General features: G+C 50.8%; 1 protein-coding gene and 1 long non-coding RNA gene across 5 annotated transcripts in view; one reads left to right on the top strand and one right to left on the bottom strand.

Annotated features, from left to right (window-relative positions):
- LOC126068310 (ral guanine nucleotide dissociation stimulator-like) overlaps nt 1–12,478 on the top strand; it is a 1,065,244-nt gene that overhangs the window by 111,945 nt on the left and 940,821 nt on the right. The window lies entirely within an intron of this gene.
- LOC126068378 (uncharacterized) overlaps nt 5,493–12,478 on the bottom strand; it is a 65,553-nt gene continuing 58,567 nt past the window's right edge. Inside the window, exon 3 of the long non-coding RNA XR_007515665.1 lies at nt 5,493–5,518. This is a non-coding gene — a long non-coding RNA (uncharacterized LOC126068378). The remainder of the gene's footprint in view (nt 5,519–12,478) is intronic.

Raw genomic sequence — 12,478 nt, 5'->3', positions numbered from 1 at the left:
AGAAGCATTTTATTTCTAAACCATTTTCTTCTTTTTTTATTGCAGTAAATATATATGTAACAAATCCATGTTGAATTTTAATCTTGAATACATTTTTGGTCATGTTTAAAGACCCATCAGCATCTGGGGCTATGTTCAAACCTTTAGCTTACGTTATTTCCCTGTTTGCATGGTCTGATAGAGCTCATAAAGATCCTAAAATTAAGACAAAGCATTAAGTGGAACTTTCTGGTAGCAAAGCAAGGGGTATAATGCCAAGCATAAACATAAACGCCTAGCACCTCAGTGGTGTTAGACCTATTAGAGTCTGAGTCTGGACCCTCATCCTAGATCTGTTTTGGGAACATGGTGGACATTAGTCTTTTTCTTGCCAACTTCCATCTTGTGAATGTGCTGCCCTGACACCAGCATTACATACCACTATTTGAGACCTTGGCTCCACCAATCAGATGCCTTGCAGGCGACTTTGGTTTGGAAGAGAGAGAGTAAGGTGAAGAGATGCTTGCCTTTTTCTAGGGTACCCATTTTCTGGGGAGGATGGCAGTGAAGGTTGTTGTCTTCTCTGGACAATGAGAGGTGTTAAGTTCTAGCACCTAGACCTCAGCATTACCAATATGATCTGTGATGCCTGTGCTCAGTAGCAACATTGGCTAAAGAAGGAACAGCTGTTACAGCAAAAAACAGTACTATTCAGCAGAAAGGAGCCCTGGTGGTACAACGGTTAAGCATTTCACTGTTAACCAAAAAGTTGGTGGTTTGAACCCACCAGCCACTCCACGGGAGAAAGATGTGGTACTCTGCTTCCATAAAGATCTATACCTTTGATGACACCTCTGATCAGTGGCTGATCTCTAAAATCTACATGATACTGCAAAAACTCAACAACAAAAAGACAAAAAACCCAATTGAAATATGGGCAAAGGATATGAACAGGCACTTTACTAAAGGAGCCATTCACTTAGCTAACAGATACATGAGGAAATGCTCACGTTCATTAGCCATTAGAGAAATGCAAATCAAAACCACAATGAGATTCCATCTCACTCCAACAAGCCTGGCATTAATCCAAAAAACACACAATAATAAATGTTGGAGAGGTTGTGGAGAGACTGGAACACTTAGATACTGCTGGTAGGAACATAAGATGGTACAACCACTTTGGAAATTGATATGATGCTTCCTCGAAAAGCTAGGAAAAGGAGGTGGTACCAAGATGGCAGAATAGCCAGACAGTTCCTGCGATCCCTTTGACAACAAAGACCTGAAAAAACAACTGAAACGATTATATTTATGACAAGCTAGGGCTTTTTAGGAGCCCTAAATATCAAAGGCAAAGTTAGAAGATGGACTGAGCAGCAGGGGGAGGAAGAGATGGTTCAGAAGTGGAGAGGAGTTACAGGACCTGAATCACCGAGATCCCTCAGGCACCATTCCTGGAAGTGGCTGCAGTGGGCTGTTAGTAGCGGTCTGCCACAATTTCCTCAGGGAGAAGCAGCCAGCCGCACAGCCTACTCGCAAGAACATGAGAAGAATGGCTCTCTTGGCAAAAGCTAAGTACTTCCATATATTTTACTGTGCCTCCCCCCGACCCCCAAGTCAGCTTCAGTGGCTGTTGACGTCCCTGGGCCTGAGATAGGCCCTGATGAATGCCCAGAGCCAACCTCCAGGCTTTGGAGTAGGAATAAATTCACAGCTGGGGGAAAAGATAATTTCCAGCTCCACTAACCAGCAGAGCTCAGGAAAGAAGTAGCTCCTGTCCAGGCATAAACGGTCCATGGACTTTGAATATCTTTTCCCCCTGCATGGACCTCTGAGGGCCTATTCCAGGAGAATAAGCCCTTGATGGCAGACTGAAACCATTTCAGCTGTGTGGTGGAGAGGTGGGTGTTTGGTATTTGACACTACTTTGCCTATTAAACTAGGTCCTCACCTACACACATCACGGGAAAAAGGACTGGTAGCTCCACTCAGGTCACCCAGCCACTTGTGACATGGATCCAATGATAACTGGTACCTCCCGGTCCTTACGAGCAAAAGCCTTTGGTGACCATGGTCCATCTGCAGAACCCACTCACCTGAACGCTCTAGGGAAAAGGGACACACTTTCCTCACAGATACATGGGGGACGTTTCTCAGCCCCCCACCTTGTTCAGAGCGTGACCCCCTGCTGCAAACAGATACTAGTATCTACACCAATCACCCCTGGCCCTCTAAGACTATAGGACAGAGCCTGTACCACACACTAGATGATCGCCTACCTGGACACCTGAGCTGAATCCATACGAGAAAAGTGAATGGACTCCTAGACTGATATACCTGATAACACCTCTAGCCATCTGGTGTCAGGACAGCAGAGCTTCAAAGGTGAAACTAATCAAGCTAGCTCACTCAAGCAACCCATTTGGGCACATCAAAAAACAAACCAAGAAGCTAGGATACAGGAAGCAAAAAATCTTGTGAGTGGGTCACTAGGGGTAATAGTGAGTGGTGCTACTCCCATTTCCACCCCTTGATTCCTGGACCCAAGAATCCTGGCTATGGGAGATACAACACCATATATGGGACGCTGGTTTCGAGCATATACAGCCCCTAAGTGAACACTGCCCCAACCCTGCAAGGTATTGCTACCTAGCTGGCACTGTAATTATGTCTTTAGGAGTCCATTCCATCATTCTATCAAACCAGCTGCTTCAGGATGATGGGGGACATGGTAAGACCAGTGAATTCCATGAACATGGGCCCACTGCTGCAATTTATTTGCTGTGAAGTGAGTCCCTTGATTCAAGGAAATGCATGTGGGATACTATGATGGTGGATAAGGCATTCTGTAAGTGTATGGGGTAGTTTTGGCAGAAGCATTGCATGCACGGAAGGCAAATCCATATTCAGAGTAAATGTCTATTCCCTTAAGAACAAAATACTGCCCTTTCCATGATGGAAGTGGTCCAACGTAATCAGCTTGCCACCAGGTTGCTGGATGATCACTTTGAGGGATGGGGTCATACTGGGGACTCAGTGTTGGTCTCTGCTGTTGGCAGATTGGGCACTTAGCAGTGGCTGCCACCAAGGTGGCCTTGATGAGTAGAAGTCCATGTTGCTGGGCCCATGCATAACCTCCATCCCTGCCATCGTGGCCACTTTGTTCATGAGCAATGATGGGAGTACCTGGGAAAGGAGGACAAGTGGTTTCCACAGAACACGTCATCCTATCCACTTGATTGTTAAAGTCTTCGTCTGCTAAGTTCAGTCTTTAGTGAGGGTTCATATGAGACACAAATATCTTCACTTCTTTGGCCCATTCAAAGAGGTTTATCCACATACCTCTCTTCCCCATAAATCCTTGTCTCCAGTTTCCCAATCATGTCCTTCCAAGTCCTGGACAATCCAGCTAAGCCATTGGCCACAGCCCGTTCATCAGTACACATACAATCAATCGCACATCTGGCCATTTCTCCTTCCTAGCAAAGTCAACAACCAGGTGCACTACTTGAAGTTCTGCCCACTGGGAGGATTTCCCTTCACCACTGTCCTTCAGGGAGATACCAGCAAGGGGCTGTAGTGCTGCCGCTCTCCATTTTCAACTAGTGCCTGCATATTGCGCAGAACCACCTGTAAACAAGGCACGAGTTTTCTCACCTTCAGTCACCTGATCAAAAGGAGCTCCCCATGAGGCCATAGGTGTAGACTGGGAGATTAAGGGTATGTGACAGGAATGGAGACCACGGGCGTTTGGGCCATTTCCTCATGCAACTTACTTGGACCCTCACATCCTGCTCAGGCCTGATCTTGTATACACTGCTTCAATTAATGATGGAGTACTGCCGGGCAAGTTTAACCTTACAACTCTGTGGGTCAAACAACATCCAGTTCATAATGGGAAACTCAGGCCACATGGGGACTTGGTGGCCCACAGTTAAGCGTTCTGCTCTACTAAGGCCCAGTAACAAGCCAAAAGCTGTTTCTCAAAAAGAGAGTAGTTATCTGCAGAGGATGGCAGGGCTTTGCTCCAAAATCCTACAGATCAGCGCTGTGATTCACCGAGAGGGGCCTGTTCTTCAAAACGAGGATGAAGAAAAAGGCATCGGCCAGATTAATGGCTGGATACCAGGTCCCAGGAGGTGTCTGAATTTGCAGTTCACTCCTCCAAGGAAAGTTCTCTTCCAACTGATTGGCTGCTCACATCCGATCACAAAATGGAGGCTGATTACATAATTTCTGCCAAACCCCTGAGAATCACCGCCTAACCAAATTGACACATAACATTAACCATCACAGTGGTGATGAAAATGTTCTGAAGTAGATACTGATGATGGCTGAATAAGATTGTAGAAGTACATAAAGTCACTATACTACACACTTTAAAACAATTAAAACATTTTATTCTATGAGAAATCTACCTGTTAAAATAGTATAAAGTATAAAATGACCTGGAAAAATACTATAAAAAAAAAAACAAAAAAATTCCCACTCAGGTGCGTTGAAGAAAGAGTCTGCTTCTGGAGCTGATGTTCCCTAGCTGTGAATGAGGGGTGGCTGTGGAGGAGGTGCGGCAAATAACTCAACCTCTGGTGACCGAGGCAGAGCTGGAGATGGAGGACCTGGTGCTCTATAGAGCTCTTATGTTGAGCAGGAGCAGGATCGACATCAGCAGGTCATCTGGGAGCCATTTCTGGAGGTGGCCCAGGATTGAAATCTACTCCTCCAGCTGCCTGTCCATCTGATGCTGGTGATGGAGCTGGTGACAGAATAGTTGGTGGACTGTGGGGCTCCAGTGTCAGTGCAGGAGCAGGATCAACATCAGCAGGTGGTCCAGGAGCTGGTTCTGAAAATGACCCATGTGGTCCCTGTCCCCAGGAAGTCACAATCTGAAGATGGGTAAAAGAATGAAAACAAATACATGCAAAGAGCATATTTTATAGAGAAAATAAAGCAGGGTGCTGTGAGATAAGGCTAGGGTGTGGTCCAAAAGGCCTTACTAAGGTGACATTTATGTGTGATGAAATGACAGGAGGCACCAGCCCTGCATGAGTCTGGGTACAGTGTGCCAGGGAGAACACGCAGCTGGTGCAGAGGCTGGAAGGCAGACATGAGTTTTTCTAGAGGGAGGGTTGAAATGCAGCAAGTATGGCTAGAGGGAGCTGAGGAGAGGAGGCAGGGAAGAGGAGGACAGATCGAGGACCCATGACCTGGTGGGCTGGAGGAGTTATCTCCTGCTCTGTGATAACACCCCCAAAAGTAATGACTCACAACAGCACACAGCATGCAGTCTTTGTGCGCCAGGAATCCAGGCATGGCTTACCTGGGAACTGCCCCAAGTTCTCAGGAGCCTGTGGTTGTGGTCTCAGCTGAGTCCTGACTCGGGAGATCTGCTCCCTATTCACTTCCATGTTATGAGCAGGACTCTGAGAGTTGCTGGACTTAGGGGCCTCATTTCCTCTTTGTCTGTTGATTAGGACCCTCCCTCACCTCTTTGTCACATGAGTCTCTCCATGTGCAGGTCATACATCACAGCTGCTTCCTGGGGGGAGAGTGAGAAATAAATGACAGACAGAGAGAGAGAGGACTGAGAGACAGACAGACAGACAGTGAGAGAGAGAGAGAATAAAACAGAGCCAAGAAACATTGCCCAAAATGGGGTCATTATGAGTTGAAATCGACTCAGTGGCACCTAACACCAAGAACAACATTCTTGAGGAGCAAGTCCTTGAGTCCAATCCACACTGAGGGGAGGGGGCCACACAGGATGTGGAGACCAGGAGGTAGGATTGTTGGCAGCCATCGTGCAGGCTGCCTACCCCCAAGTCTGAGATGAGGCGCTGGGTTAGATTCTAAATGTAACGGAAGTTATTGGAAGGTTTTATGCAGAGGGTGACAATATCTGACGTTCATTTCATTCCAACCCCCTCCTAGGGCAGACTGGAAATTGAGGTCAAGAGGGGCAGGCACTTTCCCAAGCTCACACCACCAGAACCGAGCCCTGTTTGGGGATCTACTCCATGCTGCTTCCCACCCCTGCTTGAAATTCTTCCATTTCTGAGTTTGTGCATTACCTACAGAGGCAGATTATGCAATAGGTAAGGTAAGCATGGTGATCTCCACATCTTTGATTGGCAAAGCCCATGTGAAATTTTTCACTACAGATTAGTAAGTAAGCACAAGTAGACCTGTGCTTGCCTTGCTTACAGGGTCATCTGCCCCCGTCAGAGATTGTAAATTTGAAAAGAGGCATTGATTCTGTAGGAAGGTGCTCTGGGGTGGGGAGAGGCAGATGCCAGCCATACCTAGAAGCAGAGTATTAGATGTGGTGGAAAAATATGAAAAGGTGAAAACATTCATTACAGATGATCTGGTAAGCAGGTAAGCCCTATGCTTACCTTGACTATTAGATAATCCACCCCTGATTAGCTACAGGTAATGCCAGCCCACGGGTTCTATAGGTGTTATCTCACATATACCTGCTGAGGTCCCTAGGAAGATGCTAGCTAGAATGATCCCTATTGTGTGGGTATGGGGACTGGGGAGGCTCTGGGCAGCACAAAGATTTGTCCAGGGTCACAAACTGATTGAGAGGGATGAGCTTTGTCTGAACCCAGCTCTGTCTGCACAAAGCTGGGGCCCTGGCTTCACCCAGGCCTTCCCCAGGTTTTAGGGGGGAGGGGGAGGGTTGTGTTGGTGTCACTGTGTACAGTTATGGAGATGGCATGGGGACAGGTGAGCATTCAGCAGCCCGGGGGGACTTTGGGGAGGTCTTAACTGACATCAGGCCAAAGTCAGAAGACCCAGCACATGACCTCACTTCCTTGAGAACAGACTACATAGAGCTTGGAACCCTGGTAACCTGGCCCCCACCCAGCTCACTTGAGTGGAGACACTCAAACTAGGAACATGTTTTCTTGTTGTCTCTCATCTTCCCTTGTATCAAAGCTTGAAAGACCCAGGAGTTCGACACTTTCACCAAGGCTGAGACATGGGCTCGTCCCCCAACCACGGAAGCTCAGGCCATTTACCAAAAAGAATCCAAAGGTAACACAGGGTGGCCCAGGGCTGCCAATCCAGGCCAGGCCATCACTGAGATCCCACCTGGGCAGCCCCACACCCCCCCCAGGACATACCATCTCCCTGGCCATGCCAGCCCTTGTCCTCATGGGGTCCCTGGTAATGGGGGCTGGGAAGAAATGTGGATAGAACTGATGAGGCAGAAAGTTGTTAGCTGAGGCAGGGTCCATTTGGGAGAGAGGTGGTGGGGGTCAGGGAAGGAGGCGCCATGTGACCTGGGGAGATCTGGGAGGGGAGTAGTGATAATGAGGATGATGAAAATGGTGCTGCTGCTTCAGGACTAGCACACATTGAGGGTAACCCCAAGCTCTCCACCCCCACAGCCTCTCACCATACTGGGTTCATGGGCCTGAGTCTGACCGTGGCTGGGCCTAGTCCATCAGGTTGGGTGCCTTGGGGAGGCTGGGGGCTGGGGTGGTAAATGTGGAGACCTCTTTCACTTCCCTGTCTTGACCCCCCTGATCAGACAGAACAGTGGGATATAAGTCTACCCAGGGGTTCCAGTTCAGACCAGGCCTTAGGGAGGGACTGTCAGGGTCACAGGCTGAGTCAGCACTCTCACCTGGACCTTCTCTGAGATCCAGCTCACCCTGAGTGGGGCAGTCAACGTGCAACCCTAGCTGCTGGCCTGCCTGGGCCACTGCTGACCCTGTGCCAGCCCAGCTTCTGCCAGATCCTGCTGCAATACTCAGAGGTTGATTTTTCTATCCGTGGACTTGGTCAGGGCTGGATGGTGCTGCCCACAGTCCAGCCCTCCCAGCATGGGGGAACTGGGAGCTCCTCGGAGACACAAGGGCTTGAGGGGCAGAGAGAGAAGGAGGCAGCACGGACGGACTCTTGATGCCTCCCTTCCCGCTGCCGGCACTGTCTCTGCAGAACTCCCAGCAGGAGATCCCCAAGGAAAAGGAGAATGGCGTCACCTACTCGGTCTACCCCAAGAAAGGGACCAGGAAGGGCTGGCACAGGTTCTGGGTGAGTGTGGGGGGAGGGGAGTGGCATCCCCACCCAGAGACCCAAGATGACCAGGGGGGCCCCATGGCCCAGACACCTCCCTGTAGACCTCTTGAGGGTCCCCAGACTCCTCACAAAGTAATTAGCCTCCCCCCCCGCCACTGCCCTCCCTGCCCTGTCCAGCTACAAAGTTACTGTTCACGTAAGCCCATGCATATTTTGCGCGTTGCTGCTGTTTTAGCGTTTAACTTTCAACCCCAGGGCCCCAGGCAGCAGTTGGCTGGACTGTCCCTCCACACCTTCTCCCAGCTTCACACAGCATCACACTTAGCAGGCCTCTTTCATCCTAAAGCGCAAGGCTCAGGCTATGACACACCTTTTTCTACAACCTACAATCTCACGGAACACAACACGTGACACTTTCAGGTCAGAGGCTGTATCTGACTTGCTACAGAATGTTCCAGAAGAGAGGCCCGTTCCCACAGTGACTGAGTCTCTCACTGCTGCTGGCCCTGGACTGATTCCTTCTGCCGCCATTTCAGCAGGGCTGCAGGAACACTTTCCTGTGTCCTCCTGTACTGACCCACCCAGAATAGACTCCCAGGAATGGCATGCTGGGGGAAGGATGTGCACATTTCAAGTTAGGATCACTACAGCCAGACTCCTTCCCAAAACAGCTGTCGCAGTCCCATGGCCCAGCAGATTGTGATGCTGGCTGCGTCTCTGCGTTGAGCCTGTTCCAGGTGTTACGGTTCTTTTCCATTTTCCCTATCTGCTGTCAGGGTGGCCAAAAGAACTGCAGGGTGGCTTTGAGGCACTTGTTGGCCCTGAGAAGCTGAGCCACCTCTCAGTCCTTTACCAACCATTCACATTTGCCCTCCCTGAGCCATCTGTTCAGATCCTTACTTATGTGGGGGTCTTTCTGGCACTCCAGGATCTCTAGGCTAACACCCTTGGCTGGATCTGGGTGCTCAAAACCCCCTTTAACGTACAGAAAGAAAAGTCTGTGTCTTGCTTATCTCATGGGTGTCTGCTCTGTGCACTGTCTTCAGCTGGGAGGAAGTGAGCTTGCACCAGACCTTCCCCTCCGAGTCAGGAACAGAGCAGGCCTCACCTAGCACAGAGGAAACATCACGGAGCCCTAGTATCAGACAGTTCTGGGCTCTGACCAGGTGACTTTGAGTTGACAATGGATATCATCAAGCTTCTGTTTTCACACCTCTGGAACGGGGTGTTTTTTGAGGACTCACTGGGATACTGCTCTTGCTTCAGGGAGATACCATTGTTACTTGTTTAACAAAATCACTTCAGGTTCCTAATCTTTGTAATCATCCCCCACCTCCAATCCTGCTTGGAAAGCTGAGTTCTCTTTGCTGCTAAAAGCACTTGTGTCCCACCTCCTGCCACAGATCACTGAGGGAGATGGAGTACCTGGTCTGAGCTCTAGGCCCCCAACCCTCCTGGTGGTTCATGGGCTGCCTCTGACAGTATGTCCCCGCTCTGTCCCACCCCAGTGTGTCTGTGCTTCTGACGAAGACCTGGATGAGGCCTGGGTGATGAAAACCTTCAAGGCAGGCTCACTGCAGAAGCTGGTGGAACTCCTGCTGCCCGCCTACCTAAAGCGTGACATCTCCTACATCAAAATCTTTCTGGGAGCCTACAGAACCTACGCCACCACCCAGCAGGTCCTAGACCAGCTTCTCCAAAGGTGAGCACCCCACCCTCCATAGCCCAATGGGGACTCTACCCGCTATCAGCTGTGAGTCTGGAGAATGTCACTTCACCACTCAGAGCCTCAGTTTTCTTCCCTGAGGGGTGGTAAAAGTCCAATCGGCTAGAATTACTGTCAGGACCACATGGGATAAGCCACAGGAAGTGTGTACCTGGAGCCCAGCTCTAAGATGAAGGGTGCTGGAGGGCCTGGGATGTTCAAATTTATTATTTTCCTCTTCCCCATGAAGAAGCTTTCTGCCTCACCCCTCACTGACTACGTGCCCTTGAGCAAACCTACTTCGCATTCGTAAAGGGGAGTTTGAGATTCCATTCAGGAGGTCCTTGGTATAGCCAGAACAGGGAACCCTGGAGGCTGATAGAGGGGCACCAGGACTCTTACATACCTGGGAGGGTGCTGGTTGGGTTCACTCATTCACCAGTCATCCAGAGACACTGTTCTCGGTATTTAGCACTGTTCAGTGAACAAGGCAGATAAGAAGCCCTGCCCTCCTGGGCCTCCAGTCCGAGAGTCAGACAGGAACACTAGACATCTTAAGCAAGTAGTGTCCACACTGCATTAGATGTGACACCCTCATACCACCTCTAGGTATGGATGTAACCACCCCTATTCTGCTGAGTATGGTGAGCCCCAGGAGCAGCTGAAACGGTGAGTGGACTTTGGGTGGAGAAGGAGGGGCTGAGGTTTTAGGGGGCCTGTGTCTGGACTGGGGCTGGCAGACCCTGGGCCCCACACATCTAGATTCCACTAGAGGGATGAGTTTAGGGACGCCCCCTGCAGAGCATAAGCAGTCATAGAGAGCTAGGAGTGGAACCTGGGCATCCTGGATAGTAGAGGGGAGGCTGGGGGCTCAGAGATGCCCCTGAGAGAATTCATCTTCCCACAGTCCCCTCACATCACCTGTTGCCCCCTCCCCTATTTGGGGCCCAAAACAGGAGGTGCTGGGGGAGGAGGAGAGGGGGGTGGAGAAAATTGCTCCCAAATCCTGATCACCAGTCACGGGTGCTCGGCTGCATGAGGGGCCCCTGTCCCAGGGTAGAACAGTCTCCATGGGAGAAGAGGCCCTCACATGCATGCAGAGAGACAGGCAGCACGTTGGTGCACACGCTCCAGAGGAGGGGTCCTATGGCCTAGGCATCTGGATCAGGGTACGGTCTCCATGTGTCGCCCAGCATCAGATAATCCTGGAGCACTACTGAGGTGAACATGCAGACACATATCTCCGTTCCCTTAGAGTGTAACTATCCAGTGCGGAGAGGGCCAGGAGACAGAAAGGGATGTAATTCAGGCTCCCCGAGGAGGGAGAGTTGGACAGACCACTGATGGGGAGCTCCCTGGGACAAGGCTCTGTGCTAGCCCCATCAGTGACCAGGCCTGCCACCGTCAGGGCAGCCAGAGGGCATGATACAGGGTGGTGCTGACCTTTGGGAGGTCAACAGTACAGGGGTAGACAGGGAGACTGGCCCCTTGCAGGGGTGCCCTGAGAGGGCAGTGTGGTGGGAAAAGCCAGACCTCTGACCCTGCTCTTCACCACCCACCCCCAGCGCCATCTCTTTTATCCTGGGCACATGGCTAAAGGAACACTCGGAGGATTTTGATCAGCCCCCGAACTTCCCCTACCTAAAGCTCGTGGTGGAGTACATGCACGTGAACATGCCAGGCTCACATCTGGTGCATGATGCCCAACTTCTCTTGGCACAGCTGGATCACATGGGGGTCACTGAGGCAGAGCCAGAGGGTGAGGAAGACTGGGCATGACTGCATGTGAGCTTGTGAAGGGGACATGGGAAGGCTCCCAGAGGTTGGGGTTGAGCCAGGGCTCTGAGTAACTTCAGGCCCTCCTGTGGTAGACCATAGTCTGGGAAGACTTCCTGGGGTGGAAATCTTGGGAATGGGCTTCTCTTCGTGGAAGTGGGTGTTTTCCATCATTGGGAAGGCATGAGGAAAGGCAGTCAAGTTGGTGAACCTTTGTTCTCTTGCAGCTCCAGAGCCGGGGCCAGTGCCAATTGTAAAAGAAGCTCAAGAGCTAACTTTGCCCCAAGAACCGGCTCCTGGACAATCTCCTGGGGAAAATTCTGCTCCTGTATCAGCCCCAGAGCTCCACAGCGCACCATCTATTATGTCATCAGCTCCAGCACTGGCACTGGATGGACAGCTGCCTGGAGGGGTGGATCCCTATCCTGGGCCACCTCCAGAAATGGCTCCCGGACCACCAGCTGATGTCAATCCTGCTCCTGCTGCTGCTCCAGCACTGGAGTTTGACGTAACCCAGGTCTTCCCCCAGCTCCATCACCAGCATCAGATGGAGAGTGAGATGGAGAGGTGGATTACCATCTTTAGCCATCTCCAGAACCGGATACTGGACCACCAGCTGACGTGGATCCTGCTCCTGCTCCACCACAGGAGGTCAACAGAGCTCCAGCTATTCCGTCACAAGCTTTGGCTCTGGCAGCAGATGGATAGGCCACTGGACGTTCAGATTCTTAAGCTGGGCCACCGCCTGAGCCAGATCCTGGACCACCTTGTGTTGTCGATCCTGATCCTGTACCAACACCAAAGCTCAACAGAGCACCACCTATCCCATCTCCAGACGGAGAGCCATCAGGAGAGCTGGATTTTTACCCTAGGCAACTTCCAGAACAGACTCAAGGACCACTTCCTCAGTCAGATCCTGCTCTTGCAACAACATTGGAGCTGGGTACAACAACAGCTCCTCCATCACCAAGTCGAGCACTGGCA

This window comes from Elephas maximus, chromosome 27 (assembly GCF_024166365.1).
Source record: "Elephas maximus indicus isolate mEleMax1 chromosome 27, mEleMax1 primary haplotype, whole genome shotgun sequence".
NCBI classification, from domain to species: Eukaryota; Metazoa; Chordata; class Mammalia; order Proboscidea; family Elephantidae; genus Elephas; species Elephas maximus.
This window is presented reverse-complemented; position numbering and strand designations above follow the sequence as displayed.